Below are 16,759 nucleotides of genomic sequence, written 5' to 3'. Positions count from 1 at the left end.
ACAAAATGTTTTTTCTATAACGACAGTGGTATAGATGAGTTAAACTTTTAAGAATGATGACATAGATGAGTCAAATTTAAAACAAATAGCATAGGTAAGTCATTTTTAATAGTTTAATGACATATTTAAACTTTTTGTCTTTTCGTTTTGATCCAATGATTTAACATTTTGGCAGCGTTACTTGGATCTCTTTCTCAGTAAATTGTAGTCACAGGAAAAAAGATTAAAATGAACCAATATTTAATGAGTCCACACATTAAGATCATGTTTTTTTTTTTTTTAATTTTTTTGGGGCAAAATTCAAAACGTAAAATGTGGAATATAGTATTCGGTTCTTTTGATTTCTAGCTAAGAAGGAACAAATGTTATCTGTTAAGTGAGATAGTATGAAGATGCAATGAAATTTGGGGTAAAACAATGAGGATGATATTGGTCAAACACTCCATTTCTTTCCTTAGACAAACCTTGTAACCTTGAATCACTTTCCAATTAACATTACATACCTATTCAAATACAACATTTCACATACGTCCTCGGTATCAGTAACTCTAATAACCTACTGATTACGTTGCTAAGTCCAAAATCAATGCGATTAGGCTTAGAAAATTACAGGGCTGTAGATCTTTCAAATATACTTCTTTTCCAAGGCTTTTTCCATTTTTTTTTTCATACATAGGAGGGAATAAGAAATAGGAAATCAAACCTTTACCAACAATGTTAAAGTTAAGAGTACCCAACAAATAAAGTTCAAAATTACATCCTTCAAACTTTCAACATGTCTCAAGAAACCAACCATAAAGGTATAGAGGCATTCAGGGCTTGTTTTCTCATAAAATAGTTTTTTTCTTTCCGTAAAAATTCCAATAATGAGAATTTTGCATGTTCTTTACTCTTCAGAATTCTCCCATATTCTATCCACTTTTTTTTTTTTTTTCTGCGCTATCTCACTTATTCCATCAAATATCTTCTACTTCTCATCTTCCAAAGTCACAGGTATCGGCAAGTGCTGCCGACCAAGGTATAAATGAATGAGAAGAAATCACCTAGCATTTTTTTATTATGCTGTTATGAACTCACGCGGTCCTCCTTGACATGATGCTTTTCTTTACAGACGTCTGATTTGTCAAATCAGATTATGTTGGTTTTCTGCAAAATAGGTGAGGAGAGATAAAAAATAACCAAAGTCAACCAAGACAATCAGGGAACAAGCGGCAGATAATAATTCAAGATCTACCAAGCTAAAAGCAACAAATATAGTTTAACCACACAATATCTAGAGAAGAGGTCGAAAATTATGATTTAATCAGGTTCGCAAAGTTGCTTAAGAACTCAAAGGCACTTATCAGCTTCACGTATTATGTCGTTAGAAACTTGAGATACACACAAACTGAGGTGTTATTGTACCTCTAGTCAATTCTGAAATGAGGTTGGTTTACCATTTACCGAAACACTTCAACCAACAATTATTCAATGAACCTTAAGAGCAACATGACACAAGCATAAACATGCATGCCATATTAAAAGAACAAAGTATCTACCAACAACGCGAAAGGGCAAAAAGGTTTTGCAGTCTGATGACAAGGCATATTGCGAACTCTTACGATCGTAAGCGAGATATAATAAGTATCCTAGCATATAAAACTCAAGCAGATAACAAAAGTATATATTGCTAAACCGTTATGTAATCGCCATTTCATATTTAGAAGAAAAAAGTGTTGATCAAGAATATAAGGTCGAGTAGCACAAAAAGCACTATACTGGAAATCAAGCTACTTAAGGGGTTAAATTTGTCAGAAAGCATTCATGAGATGATCAGGCACATCAAGTTTGCTGGTTTGATCCTTACAGTGACAAAACCAATTTTGAACTTGTCAATATGAAATTTTGAAATTCAAGGCAAAAGTAGGTGGAAAGAAGCTCAAGTGGGAGTTCCAGAATAGTGGTTCTCTAAACTAAATAATCAGGGACGTAAAAGAACTTAGTGCATGGGATAAAACGAAGGTTTTAAAAAAAAAAAAGAAAATGAAACACATTGCAGAACCAATTCTATGTTTGACCCAGCGTCAGCAAAAGGTAAGGTGCAAATATACATATGTATTTACACAGAAAATACATACCAGGAAAATATCTGGGCCTTCTCTTCAACCAGCCCGAATGCCCTTTATTGTAGTTCCGCGTGAATGAAGCATGTGCCATTGAAATCAAATCTGTAATCACGATTTGCCCATGAAGATTTTGTACAAGCTTTAAAGAAATCCTTCAGCCATCAAAAGATATCGAAGATACAAAAAGTAAAATTCTACAGTCAAGTTACAAACATCAACACTCAGCCAATCAGGTCAGCTTGTTGCCAACACAAGGGGAGGAACCCCTCGATAATCTTATCAGCAATCGTTCTGGTTAGAGTCTAATAAGTCCATACTAGCAAATCAATTGGAGAAGGCAAATACAAATAAGAATCAGAAATTTTTACCTAAGCTATAGAGTAAGCTCATGAAATTGGGCCAAACAAATTAAAGATCAAATTATAATTATTGTGCCAATTTCAGGATAACCAAACAGAAGATTTAGAATTGGAAAACCCCTATTCTATTCCGATCCCTCAATTATAAGACCAGGAATTAAAACCACATCGTTTCAGGTTTCAATTTCAAATATTTCCCTGTATGCTACCTGAACAATTACTAGTGTCCCTCTCCAGAATCCAAGTCATCACTACTTGATTCGTCAGTATCCTCGAACTCAGATTCGGTTAAAGATTGTTTGTCATCAGAACAACCTGTTAAGAATTCATGCCCTACTGATTATCTTATTTTCGCCTAACTGTTGCTTATCGATGGAACGGGTTGCCTGACGTGTTTCACTGACGTGTTCCAAAGAAGTAGTAAAACAGAAAGTAAGAACACAATGATTTTTACGTGGAAAACACTCAGCTAAAAAATATGTAAAAAACCACCTGTACCTCTACAGGATTTAACCTCAACTTCACTAAATCACTCCGAGCCTCAACAACGACTGATTACATAACTCTTGTAACCAACAAATAGGAATCATAAACTCTAATCCCTATAACTCAACAACTAGTAATTATAAACACTAATTCCTTTGAGTCAACAACTAGAAATTATAAACTCAACAACTAGAAATTATAAACTCTAATTCATAACTACACACACCTCAGCTCCTAATTCAGTTTATAACACACTGAAACTAATATTACATCAATAGTTCAAACACAATGAACAACTCTAAAAACCAACGCTAAAACTCTTAGCTTGATTCTATACTTAGGACCAGGTTCTTCAACGTGTTTCTTCGGTGATTGAGTAGCACTTCGTGAAGTCAATCTGTCGATTGTGCTTTTCTGCTTTGTAAGTGTGTGAATGATTCTGATTGCTACATCTTCTATTTAAGCACAACTCTCCAAAGAATCATTCTTTATTTCAAACTCCTCCTTTAATCAAAACTCTCATTGCATAGAATTTTACTTCAAGTGAGATTCCTTCTTCAATTCCAACTCTTGTCTCCTTGGTGTTGTAGTCAAACTCCAACTCTCTTGACTTCTTCAATTTTCTCCTTCTACACATTGGACTCTTAAGAATATGCTAAGAAGTGACACTCCTTCTTCAAATAGGACTCCTTTTTCAACTCAACTTGCTTTCCCGTATCATCAAGTGTTTGAATCAAATTCAACTTCTTCAAATTTGCACATATTTATTTCCTTGAGTTTATCAGAATTAACCACTCATCTGATTCTTGATTTCTTCCACCCTTGTCTTTAATCATTGATGATTTTACTACAAGTTTTAGCTACATGAGACAGTGTGTTTGTGAACCAGGTTGACTGACATGTTTTATATCACGTTATCAGATTGTCAATCATCAAAACTACATCTTACACAACACAACCATCATCAATTTGAGACAACTCAAGATCCGAGGCAATAGATTCACTTGATGAATAGTTCTCCTCTCCTATTTTGCCATTTTGCTTTTCACTTGTGCTTCTTGAATCATCAAGGATGGAGTAAGCAATTCGATTATTTGGGTCATCGTATACGGCAACATGTCTATAGTAGAGTTCAAGTTCCTTCTCAGCAATGGCAATGAAACGTCTCAAAGACTCTAGCGATTGTTCATATTTGGATTTTTCCAAAGCCTGAGAAAGAGAATTGACAATTAATGCATACCATGGATAATGCAAAAATAGATAAACAAAGATGTAGGTAAAAATGACAGAGTCAAGAAGTATTAAAAGCCAAATCCTTATACCTTGTAGTAAGCTGATTCCCAAAAAAGAAGCACTAAACATGTGGGAAACGGATTATGAGACTAATAAAGGTTGTGACTAGACAGTGAGGGCAAAAAATAGGTAGGTTAAGTATCCAGAAGTCCAGTTGCCCAAAATAAGATCATTACTATGCTCTTTTGGATATAAAGTGACACATAACTTTGCTAACTCTCCACGTGAAATAAACGACATCTTTGGTATATATTCCTAAGAATGATGATGTAAAGCTGATAACGTTTAGCTTCAGTTTTGAACTAAACAACCATCATTGGATTAACATTGTGCAAACGAATTGCTAAAACCAACCCAATTTTCATGTAAATTTATAATGAATGAATCAGTAAAGAACATTGCAAACCACTACGGGTATATATGGTGCAATGAAGGATCTGATTCTTTTGTGATGTTGGGTGAATAATACAAGTCACAAAAGGGTAGGAGAGTGGTTGTTGAGGTGGATTTCAAATGATCTTCCCTAGTTATTAACTCAACCGCATCTATGAGCCAGAACAATAATAAGTTGTGTTACATGGATTTGGCTACGAATATGGATAAGATATATGTATCTATTACGGGTAAGTGCAGTTTTTTGATAATATTTTTAGAAAAACGTAAAATTATCCACACAAGCGACACCTATGTCATTCATGTTTGGTATAAGTCCATCAAAAAAATGAAGGATCCACGCAAATAGACTATAAACAACACATCAATCGAAGAAGAATAAGCTGGTGGCGATGATTAGAAGTTGATGGTAGAAGGGCTATGCACAATAAGATGTGAAAAGGTGAATTTTGTATTAATGCATCACGCGAAGCAATTACGAGGTAATTATAGAAAATTAGCTCTAGCAAACTTACCCTCTTCTTCGATAGTGTATCAATAGGATACATAATTTCGGGCTGCACATATTCCCTTCCTCGGGAAAAAACAATTGTATCATTTGCAACTATCTGAATTGGGATTCCACCACTCAGTCTTGCAATTTCATCACCATATTCTTGAATTTGACCAGGTTTGCAGGGTTTGCATGTGACTTTGACAGTTTCATGCCTTTTCCAATGTAGATGCATATTAAGAATAACACCGCCAAAGACTCCCCTTCTGCCATTGGCACATAATTAGACTTTTTTTGTGCCATCTTTTTAATATAGAATTGTTCTTCACCAGTGAGAAAGTGCGGCTGAACCTCAGGACCTTGAACTTTGGAAACCTCATATCGCTTTAATCTCTCAATTCGCATGGCTTCTTTGTCTTTTGCCTGACCCAAAGCCAAAACATATCAGCTTTGTAAAAATAAGAAACTACATTAGGTTTTGTATAGCAGCAAATGGAAAATGGGGACCAAACAAATCTTAGCTTCTATAAACATGAACATAGCGTGACCAAACTGAATCCTTCACATCTCTAAACCAAGAAAAGGTTAAGATAGCTACAAAACATTAACTATGTAATGGCATTATTGCCTCGGTACGACAGCAACCATGCAGCATACAGGTACTTGTTCTAACCTAGTTTTCAGCAGATAACACAAAACTTGAAAGTAATTAGTAAGCACAAAGGCTCGTTTCTTACTCTAATATTCCCCGACTGAAACCGTAGACAAAATAGATCTTCTTTGCAATTACTACTAAGATTAAGCATCAACAACCACAGCCAAGAAGAGAAGGAAAAAGACAAATTCAGGATCAATAACGCTTCACCCAATCTCACTTTAATTTCCGAGTACCAAATGAGAAGATGTAATATAAAAGGTCCTCAACAAATTTAACAATAACAACAGAAAACACATGAATATGTCTAATTTGTCATTCTCCTCCAGCGTTCTTCCGACTTCCCCTTCTAATTTCTTGTCAACCAAATTGAAGAAACTTGGTTGAAGCTCATCCCCAAGTTCTTCAATTCAGTTCATTCTTAATGTCATTGTGAATTATTAAGCTAATATAACAACAACAATCATACATGTCCAAACGGAACAGGAGTAGATACCAAGAAGTCATAAAGTTGAGACCAAATAGTTGGGGACTGAGCCATAGTTTCAGTAGTTGCAGTGGTAATTGTAAAAAACAAGAACTATGCATCAATCTTAAGCAAGTCGGGGGACGCTATATGAATCCTCAGTAGTAGCAGTAGCATTACAACAACAAGAACAACAACATACCCAGTGTAATCCCACAAATGGGGTATGGAGAGGGTAGCGTCTACGCAGTCTTACCCTTACCTTGTGAAGGTAGAGAGGTTGTTTCGGAAGGACCCTCGGCCCAAGAAACCGCATATACAAATAAGGGAAATTTTTTCGAAATTATACAACTTTTGAAAATGTTTACGACATGTAGTCCAATATACAATATCTTACAACATTATACCTGGGAAAACATACAGTGTATAAAAGGTGTTTATACACAAATACGGGTTAAATTATGTGTTTATACACAAACTATGGTCTAAGTGACGTAAATATTTCCAAATTACACATAGATTCCCGACCAATAATATGAAAAGGAAATATACTTATGAAGAATCCATGCTGAAAATAATGGAGAAAATAACAGCAACGGTAGCATTATGGCAAAAAACAACCATGAGCTTTTAAAAATAAAAAATAAAATTCTGTAGCTCACGTTCTCAATCTTATGTTTAATTCTTTCTTCAGGAGTGTCAAACTTCTGCTTATTCATCCCCTTAACACCAAGCCTTCTGGGATCTCTCTTGTTAGCAGCTTTTCTCTTCTTCTTCTTCTCTCTCTTCCTTTGCAGTTTCAGCTTCGTCTTTGCCTTCCATTTCTCCTACTTTGGTGCTTCCACTTCATGTGTCTCAAACTTGGGTTTCCCATCTCTTGTTATCACAAAATTCACTCTTCCATGGCTAAAGTTCCTCCATTGCCATGTCCATTCCCAACATGGGCTTTGTGGTATTAACCTTGGCAAGTGCAAAAAGCTTTCTAGATTTCCAAGAATTGGTCTGAATATAGAGACAATAGTGCGACATAATCAAAACTAAATAGAATATAGAATAATCAAAATTTAAAAAGATACCCTCTGTTTCAATTTACGTGGACAGTTTGAATTTCAACAAGAGACAGGCAGTTTAATTTTGATCGTGAATTCAAAATAGTTAAAAATATATGAAAGATAACAGTAAAAAGACTTATTTGAACCGGAAAAGTGAAACATAAATTTACGGAGGAGTATTGGGTTTACCTGAAAGCCTCGAAACAGAGGATTTGTCATATGAGTTCGCTGTTCGCCGTGCAATGGGGCAGCTGATGAGCTAATTTACGGCTCAGACCAAATTCCTCACATAGCTTCATATCATAGAGATGCAACTTTTTTTTTTTTCATAGAAATGAACCTTTAATTCAGCCAAAAGTTGTCTATAAAATGGCAGACAACATTAGGATCCAAAAGTTGGACAATTGCGAGTTTGAGATTTTATTAGTTTCTAAGGGTGATTTATGACTAGTTGAAGGTTTGACACGTTCCTGACGCTTTACGAGGCATTTTGATTAGGGTTAGCAAAAATTGAATGGATTTTAAATTGAATTGATAAAAATGTTATTGATTTATTGTTATTGTGTTACTGAGTTAATGAGTTTTTAATGGTTTTATAAAAAAAAATATTGAGTTGTAGGTTGATTTAATTTTTTTTATTAGGTTATTGAATAAACCGATAACATAATAAGAATATTTTAAATTACACTTTATCCCTACAAAAATTTTACATTATATTTAAAAAATATCTGCTCGAAACCTGCTTGCTCATTTACTGATCATTCTTAATTATATTATTTTCCATTTGTCTTTATCAATTTATCTGTTATTATACATTTATCTTTTTATATTTATCTGTCTATTATTGATATCAAAACCTGAAGATTCTAAGAGATATTATTATTTATGATATTAAATTTTTAAAAAATATATAACAAAATACTCAGACCTTACGAAAGAGAAATAATACTAGACTCAAAATATTATTAGTACCTTAAAAAATTAAAAAAAAAAGTATATAAATCTAAAAGACTGCTTAATAGGACTGAAACAGTTATACTATAGTTTATTTGAAGCTTCGCTAACCATGGAAGATCCAAGTGGAGAGTTTACTTAAGAGATAAGGCAAATAGACAGTAGAATATTAGAGGTAGAAGTTAAAATATTATATTACAAAGATGGAATAATAGCCGAAGAAAGGTGGAGAAAGAGGAAAGCTATTTACCTAGCTTAATGAGAAAACTATTAAAAAACATGAAGTCTTATAAAGAGATTAAATAAAAATTAAATAGCTTACACTCAGAATATAAGACACTAAATAAAATAAAAGAAGATCCTCTAAGATTAGATCATTTAATCACTATAATCTCTAAATTAAAATATAAATTAATAGGACATCTTAAATCTAGAAATAATATTAATGAAAAGACACTCGTTTGCTACAGAATACAAGTAAAATATTGATACGTAAATCAAGAAATAATACTAAAAGGAAAGGCAGTAGAATTAGAAAAAGTCTTTAGTAGTTATTTAAATATACTAGAAAGTACGGAGACACTACAAATAATAGTTAAAGAGTACATAAGCACATTAAAATGGGAGTTAGAAGATATTAGAAGTGATATAGAACACTATAATCGACAAATAAGATTGTATAGAGAACATTGTAGGGTAACTATTCCTTTAGGATAAAACAAGTCACAACAAATAAAAATACTCTAAAAATATATGAAAACACATCCTTTTACTAAAAGGGCAAAAATCATATAATTGTCTATATAAAGAATTAAAACTGAGGAACGAAATTCTAGAAATAGAGCAAGTTCTACTAAATCAAATAGAAGTATTGGAAACTATTCAACTAGTGGTAGACCCAGATCATATAATTTTATTGAAGTATAAATTGAAAAGTACTAGGCATTGTATAAAATATAAAAATAATAGAATAAAATTTGCCAGTGAACAGTGTACTTGGGATACATTCCCGTTAGGATAAACAATAGATATCCTAAAGAAACTAAATTATTTAGATTTTAAAATACAGACAGAAAAAAATCCAGACATTTAAAAGATAATTCAATTCTTAAGTGTAATTTTAACAATGGAAAACACATATTACATGGATAAGATCCACAATTAAATACTATTACAAATTTTATAATAAATTTAGAAGAAATTATTTAAAAAGATAATACTAAATCTTTGAGGACCTGTAAAACAAACAGAAGAAACTTTTAGACAAAATAGAACAAAATTTTGATTTCCTAAAAAATCAACAATCAGAATTAGATAAGAAGATTCAAAATCTAACTAATAAAGATAAAAGTACCTTAGAATATAAATTTTTTGAAAAGGAGCTAAGAGAAATAAGAAAGGATCTTAAACAAATAAAGAATATAGTACTCTCATAAATGCTTAGCTAAATAACCAACTTTATCCATCTTTAAAAGACAGAACAAATTCAACCAAATCCCGAAGGATTATCAAGTCATCAACCACAAGGAAAAACTGATTCTATCATTATAAAATAAAATAATACCATAATAATATTACTATTAGAACGTAATAAAAATCTAGAAAAATCAAATAACGAAAAAGCAGAACTTAATAAAAACCTAGAAAAGATAATTCAAGAGAAAGCTCAGCTAGAAAAACAAGCTAGTCAAGACAAACATAGAAGAGTTAATTGAGCAATTAATACGAGTAGAGTTAACCCCTAAGAAAGAAAAGGTAAAAACAACTAGACCACGGACCTTTTTTCAACATCCACAAGCAAACCTAAATCAAGCTTTACCCAAGATAAATTAATAAATAATATTTTATCGACTTCAAGACAATAACTGAAAGAAGTAGTAGACGTAGATAAAGATATACAACTTCTTCAACAAAATAAACTAAAATTAGTAAGTTTTAAGACATTATACAATGAAGGAATGTTTTCACAGGCATAATTGTATAAACATTATAGAGAAGAACAGATGTGTGTTATTGGTGAGAATAGCGCCAGTATAAATTTAATAAGTCCAGAATCTTTAAAACAAATTGCAAAATCAAACATGAGCCTTATGCACATGGGATTCATAGTAATAGGTTTAAAAGGATTAACTAGAAAGAACCTAGGAACTAAAGTATTAGTTTCGATATATGATAACAGATGGTCAGACTCAAAAAGATCTATAATAGGGATAACAAAAGTAGACATGTCAAGTAACAGAGGAATTTTTTATTATAGTCTGAATTTTATGATAAATTTCTTAGAGTTTGAAAAATACATAAAAATAGGTATCCAGACTAAAGGATACGAATAAATGAATAATGAAAATAATTTACTAATATGTGTAAGGTTTATCGAAAAATTAGTCACTAACAGTAACACCAAATTTAAGTTAAAAATAGATGATGTAGTGGGTTTAATGAGAAATAAAGAAATATGACTAATGAAACCCCTAAAAATAAATTCAGAAGAATATGCAGGCCTGGAATGAAATTTAGAAAAATTTAGTAAAAATGAAATACTGAAGCCAACAGACCATTTAACGTATATGAATAATAAGGGACAAACCTCAGTTAGATTAACAGATTATAAATATACAAATGAAAGAGAAACAGATGAGGAAAATGAAGAAAGTGAAAATAATGATTACATGAACATAGAAGTGATAGAAGAAGATGATTTCAGAGTAAATAAAGTTATTATGAAGGCAGAAGTTATATACGGGACAAATAATAACAGGACGTTTAAATACAAAGACTGTAAAAAGGGAATCTAAATCTTACAGAAATGAAAGAACATTTTATTAACTGTGAGTTAAGAACAGATAATTATGGGTATACAAAGAGGAAGGCCTAGAAACAATTTAGACGAAATAAAAAATATAAAAAAATTTATGAAAAGTGCATCCAGTATTTTAAGCCCTTTTCAAAGGACGACTGACATGCAACAAGAAGAAATAACTACAGGAAATTTACCAAGACATAGAGCATATAGAATAAATTCTGAAGAACAGTCAGATCAAAATATAAAATCGAGAGAAAGAAGAATGTCAATAGAAGAACCCATTAAATTACAAGAAGGTGGTAATAAAGGAAAAATCCTAAATATGACGGCTCATGACCCTCAAATGTGGAATTTCGTAATAGACAAAAATGTAGTTGTAGCAGAATATATACAAACTAATCAAGAACCAGATGTAAAAAACATGTATCTATATTTAGAAACATTCCTAGGAGAAACTACTAAAATTTTATGGGAAGCATATAAGACAGAATTTTCCGAAGATTTTCAAGGATTAGTAAATATAGGAGCAAACCCATATAACTTTGTAAATAAAGTACATAGTTTACTAATAGGCGAGGATCCCAATAGTGGATTAATAGTATTACAAAAACGTTCCTTAATAGAGTTAGAACAATTAAGTAGAAATAATTAGATAAAAATTAAAGAATTCTGAAACAATTATTTCTACTATTGTACAATTAGTGGAAACTTGTTTGATCAGACTCTAGGAAAGAGACTATTTAATAAATTACTAGGAGCTTTAGAAAGGAAGTAGAAGAAAAGTGGTTTAAAAGAGAAGGAGTAATATAAAACCCAGACACATGGTCAATAGAATAGAGAATACAACATGTGAAGGAAGTATAACAGGAAAAGTGTACAAATATATAAATACAAAAATAATTAAAAAGAAGTGATACAGATTTTTGTAAAAATATGTACACCACACAACATTATGATCAAGACTATAATAAGAAAAAATATAAAAAATCATATAAAATAGATTATCGCCGAAAAGATATTATTTAAGAAAGTCATAAGCACGAAAACCATATCTAAACATGTAAGAAAATTTAATACCAATAGAACTTATAAAAATAGACTAGAATATTTTACTTGCGGATGTATAGACGATTTGGTGAATACCTGTCCAAAAAAATAATAATAGTAGATCCAGAAATGCGCAGTTAATAGAAGATGTAAATGAAAATCTAACAAGCATAGATGAATATATATCAGATAATGAAAGTATATATTCCATACAAAGTATGGAAGCATTTGAAGAAGAAAAAGATTCTTTAAATTCCTCAGATTCTGAAAGAACAGAGTTTATAAATGAAATAGGATTACAAAAGATAAATCTAGAATATCATGATTTAGTCAATATTATTGAAGATTGTGAACATGAATTTGAAAGAAATAAAAGATTAGACAGTAACCAGTGTTTTAAATGTAAATGATTTTCGAGTAAAAATAAAAGAGTAAAATGTACAAAATGTTATATAGAAGGATGCATAGCTTGTATAGAAAAAATCTCAAAAGTTCAAATATCAGAAAATGATTTAAGAAATTTTAATAGACATGAGCCAATGACTAGAATGACTGAAGAAAAAATATTACGACTAGAAGAAGGATTAAGAAAGTTAGAAAATAAGGATTGATACCATTGAAAAGCAAAAAGAAGTAGTTAGAGAAGAAGAAGTATAAGAAGTAGAACTAATGAATCCATCCGTTGAAAGAAGGATGGATAATAAAAGATCAACGGAAAAGATTAATGAATATATCATTCGTTGATACCATTGAAAAGCAAAAAGAAGTAGTTAGAGAAGAAGAAGTATAAGAAGTAGAACTAATGAATCCATCCGTTGAAAGAAGGATGGATAATAAAAGATCAACGGAAAAGATTAATGAATATATCATTCGAAGGAATGATATGTAATGAAGATAAAAAGGTTAGTACAGTTAAAGTCTTAACAAGAATAAAAATCCAAGACTACAAAATAGAAACACTAGCTATAGTAGATTCAGGATATACAAAAAGTATATTAAATAGCAAAATTTTACCATCAAAACTGACTAAAGAATTATCAAAGCCACAAGAATCCATGCAAATGGATGAAACTTTCAACACTTATACAAAATATACCTAAAGCAAGAATAAGTTATGTTAACACTTGCGAAAAATTCTATCAGCCGCCATACAAACTTGATGGAGTATTAGTAAGAGACTTAAATATAAGAACAAACTTTGTATTAGGATTAGATTTTATGGTACAAAACAACGGAGGTTGCCTTGTTACTAAAGATTGGATAATCTTTGCAAGCAATATCACTTAGTCACCAGTAATAACAAAGCCCACATTAACTAAATACAGATATCTTAAAGATGGATCAGAAGAAGCTAATCATCTAAGTAACTTGAATAAATCAAATAAAATAAAATCCGATAAATCACTAGAATCTGATAAAGAGGAAAACTGCACATGCGAAGACACTAAAAAGGCAACAATGTATGAAGAATTACAAGATTTGTTATACATAGACGAGTTAGAAAAAGAATACACTCTAATAAAAAATAAACACAGAATTATACAATTTTAAGAAAAGAATACAACAAATAGGAGTAATAAAAGATCAGAAGGACCTAGACAAAAAAATATATATCCTAGACAAACTAGAAATAATTGGATAAAACTTTGGTAACACTAGGACTCCAATCAAATTACCTGTAAATTAGAAATAATTAATCCAGAATATACTATAAAAACAACGTCTATAGAAGCCACAAGTGAAGGCCTGAAATATTTTGAAATACAGATAAAAAACTATTAGAATTAGGAATAATTAAAAGATCTAAGTCCAAACATAGATCAATAGCCTTCATGGTAAAAAACCATAGTGAAATTACAAGAGGAAAGGCTAGGATGGTAATAAATGATAAAAGACTCAATGATAATACTATTATGAATGAATATAAATTACCAGACAAGACAAAATTAATAAATAGAATACAAGGAGGAAAAATATACAGTAAGTTCGATTGTAAATCTGGATATTGACAAATAAAGATGCATGAAGACAATATAGAATGGATAACTTTTACATGTCCTGAAGGACATTTTGAATGGTTAGTTATGTCATTTGGGCTAAAGACAGCACCCTTAATTTTTCAACGAAAAATGGATAATATTTTTAAAAATTATAATTTTTTTGCATTAGTCTATGTAGACGATATTTTAGTTTACAATAATAATATGAAATAATATCTAGGCCATTTACAATAAGTTTTTAGATTATTTGTAGACAATGGAATCATAATAAGTAAAAAGAAGATGAAATTTTGTAAAAACAGTATTAATTTCTTAGGAGTGGTTATTGGAGACGGCAAAATAAAGCTCCAACCACATATAGCAAAAAAAGTTTTAGACATGCCAGAAAAACTAGACAAAACTAGAGACTTGCAGAGATATTTAGGATTGTTAAATTATGCTAGAAATTTTATTAAAGATCTAAAAAAAGTGGCTGGGCCTTTATATTCCAAAACTGGATCAACAGGCCAAAAAGCTTTTAATACTGAAGACATAAAATTAGTTCAAACACTCAAACACATGATACAAGACATTCCAGATTTGTCTATGTCCTTAAAAATAGACTATTTAATTATAGAAACAGATGGAAGTCTCCAAGGATGGGGAACAATATTAAAGGCAAAATCCAATAAGTATAGTGATAAAAAGAACGGAAAAATTTGTGCTTACCAAAGTAGTAAGTATAAAGAGAAAGGTAATATGAATAGTATAGACGCAAAGACTCTAGCAGTAATTTATGGTCTAAACAGTTTTAAACTCTACATATTAAACAAACCAGAAGTATTGGTAAGAACAAACTGTGAAGCGATAGTAAAATTTTATCAAAAGAAAAATGACAAAAATAGTAATAGAAGAAGGTGGTTAAATTTTTTAGATGCCACTTTAATTTATAATATTGTGCTAGAATATATTAAATAAAAAGATAATAATCTAGCAGATCAACTTAGTAGACTTAAGATAAGAAACAACTAATAGTTTTTTGTTTCAGTATGTATACAAGAAAAGGAAAAAGGCAAGGCTGAGGCCTCATCCTCCCAAGACTATTTAAAGACTTTGATGAATAAGACTCATTTCAGACCGCATACATTGTTAGAACATCCAAAGCTGGAGAGGATGATATTCAGATCGTATAACCTGATAAGCTATGAGGTATCAAACATGACTTTCAGGCTAAAACCAGATGTGCGAATAGATAAGCAGCAAACATGCTTAATAGACAATCTATGGATAGCTGATAATAAGATACCCAAAGAAACTAGCTATTTTATTTTAGTTTTAAATGCTTTAAGTTACTATTTTACAGAAAAGAATACTACTAACAAATTTAGATTTTATGTTGTCACCGGAGAACAAATGTAAAGAGTATTCCAACATGGACGGAAGTAATAGACTCTATTAAAGGTCAGACAACACCCCTTTTCAAAGGTTTCCACGACCTCACTGAAGCGTTAGATTACCCTCGAGGAAATTTGGGACCAAATTTCTATATTACTCCAGCATTAAGACTAAATATAAAAGAAGTTCCTCAATATAATATCAAGAAAGACATAGATAAAATCATATTTTGTAATCATTGCTCTTCAATGACTGAAGCCTTTAAAATATTGAACCACGCAAATGAAATTTTGAGTCAAGACTACGAGAATCTTGTAAATGAGAAAAGACAAATGACAGAACACATAAGTATATTACAAGATCGTATTAAAATTCTTCATTATGAGTCATCTCAACAAACTCAGCAAATCCATGAAACTCTACAAGTGGTTCCAAGGAGTTTTCCATCTCCTTTAAAAATAGATAAGACGGGTGTACATTCTCCAAAGAATGCAGAAAGACCCACTGTAGCAGATAATGATACAGCTGGTCCAGTTCAAACGGTAACTGGTAAAGACACACCAAATCAGTTGATGGCTAACACTTTGCCAATAAGTGTAGGGAGAATTCTCCCACCTAGTTTTCAAACGGCCAATCTTCAAACACAAGAAGAAAGTACTTCTACACAGAGAAAAATAAGATAGGTTTTTACCAATGAAAAAAGATAAGTGATAAAAAAAATATCGAACAAATCATAGCAGACACAATAAAAAAATATACTAGAAGAACAAACTAAAGAAGTAGTCATGGAAAATTCAGAGCCTAAGTCAAGATTAAGGATTTCCTTGATGCCAAGAGAAGAAACAAGGCCTAGAACTAGAACAAGATTAGGACTTTCAAGTGGAGATAGTGAAGACTATGATCCAGCAATGGATCAGTTCGCTCAAGACCCAAATGCAGATGGCGATTTTGGAATGAGTTTCTCTCCAGAAGCATTACATAATTTGGATACGTAAGCAATGGCGATATAAATAAAAAGACAAAGAACTATAAACATAAGCACTGATGCAAAGATTAAATAATTGGTGTTAACTGGAAAATAGATGGATGAATATAAATTAAGGATGAAGCTTAGCTATGTGTCGAGGGGCCCACAAAAGCATACCCGACATGCTAAAGATTCTTCAACTATTTAAAGTCCGAATTTGAAGTCTGGAATAGGCCTATAAATACCCAATTCATCAGACTTAAAAAGACAAAAGTGAAGAGAACAAAAAAGCGAGAGACTAAAAGAAGAAAA

General features: G+C 31.4%; 1 pseudogene; it reads right to left on the bottom strand.

Annotated features, from left to right (window-relative positions):
• Positions 1 to 2,591: 2,591 nt before the first annotated feature.
• LOC107841270 overlaps positions 2,592 to 16,759 on the bottom strand; it is a 33,615-nt pseudogene continuing 19,447 nt past the window's right edge.

This window comes from Capsicum annuum, chromosome 9, assembly GCF_002878395.1.
Source record: "Capsicum annuum cultivar UCD-10X-F1 chromosome 9, UCD10Xv1.1, whole genome shotgun sequence".
NCBI lineage: Eukaryota > Viridiplantae > Streptophyta > Magnoliopsida > Solanales > Solanaceae > Capsicum > Capsicum annuum.
The sequence above is the reverse complement of the archived record's forward strand: the minus strand, read 5'-3'. Positions and strand labels throughout refer to the sequence as shown.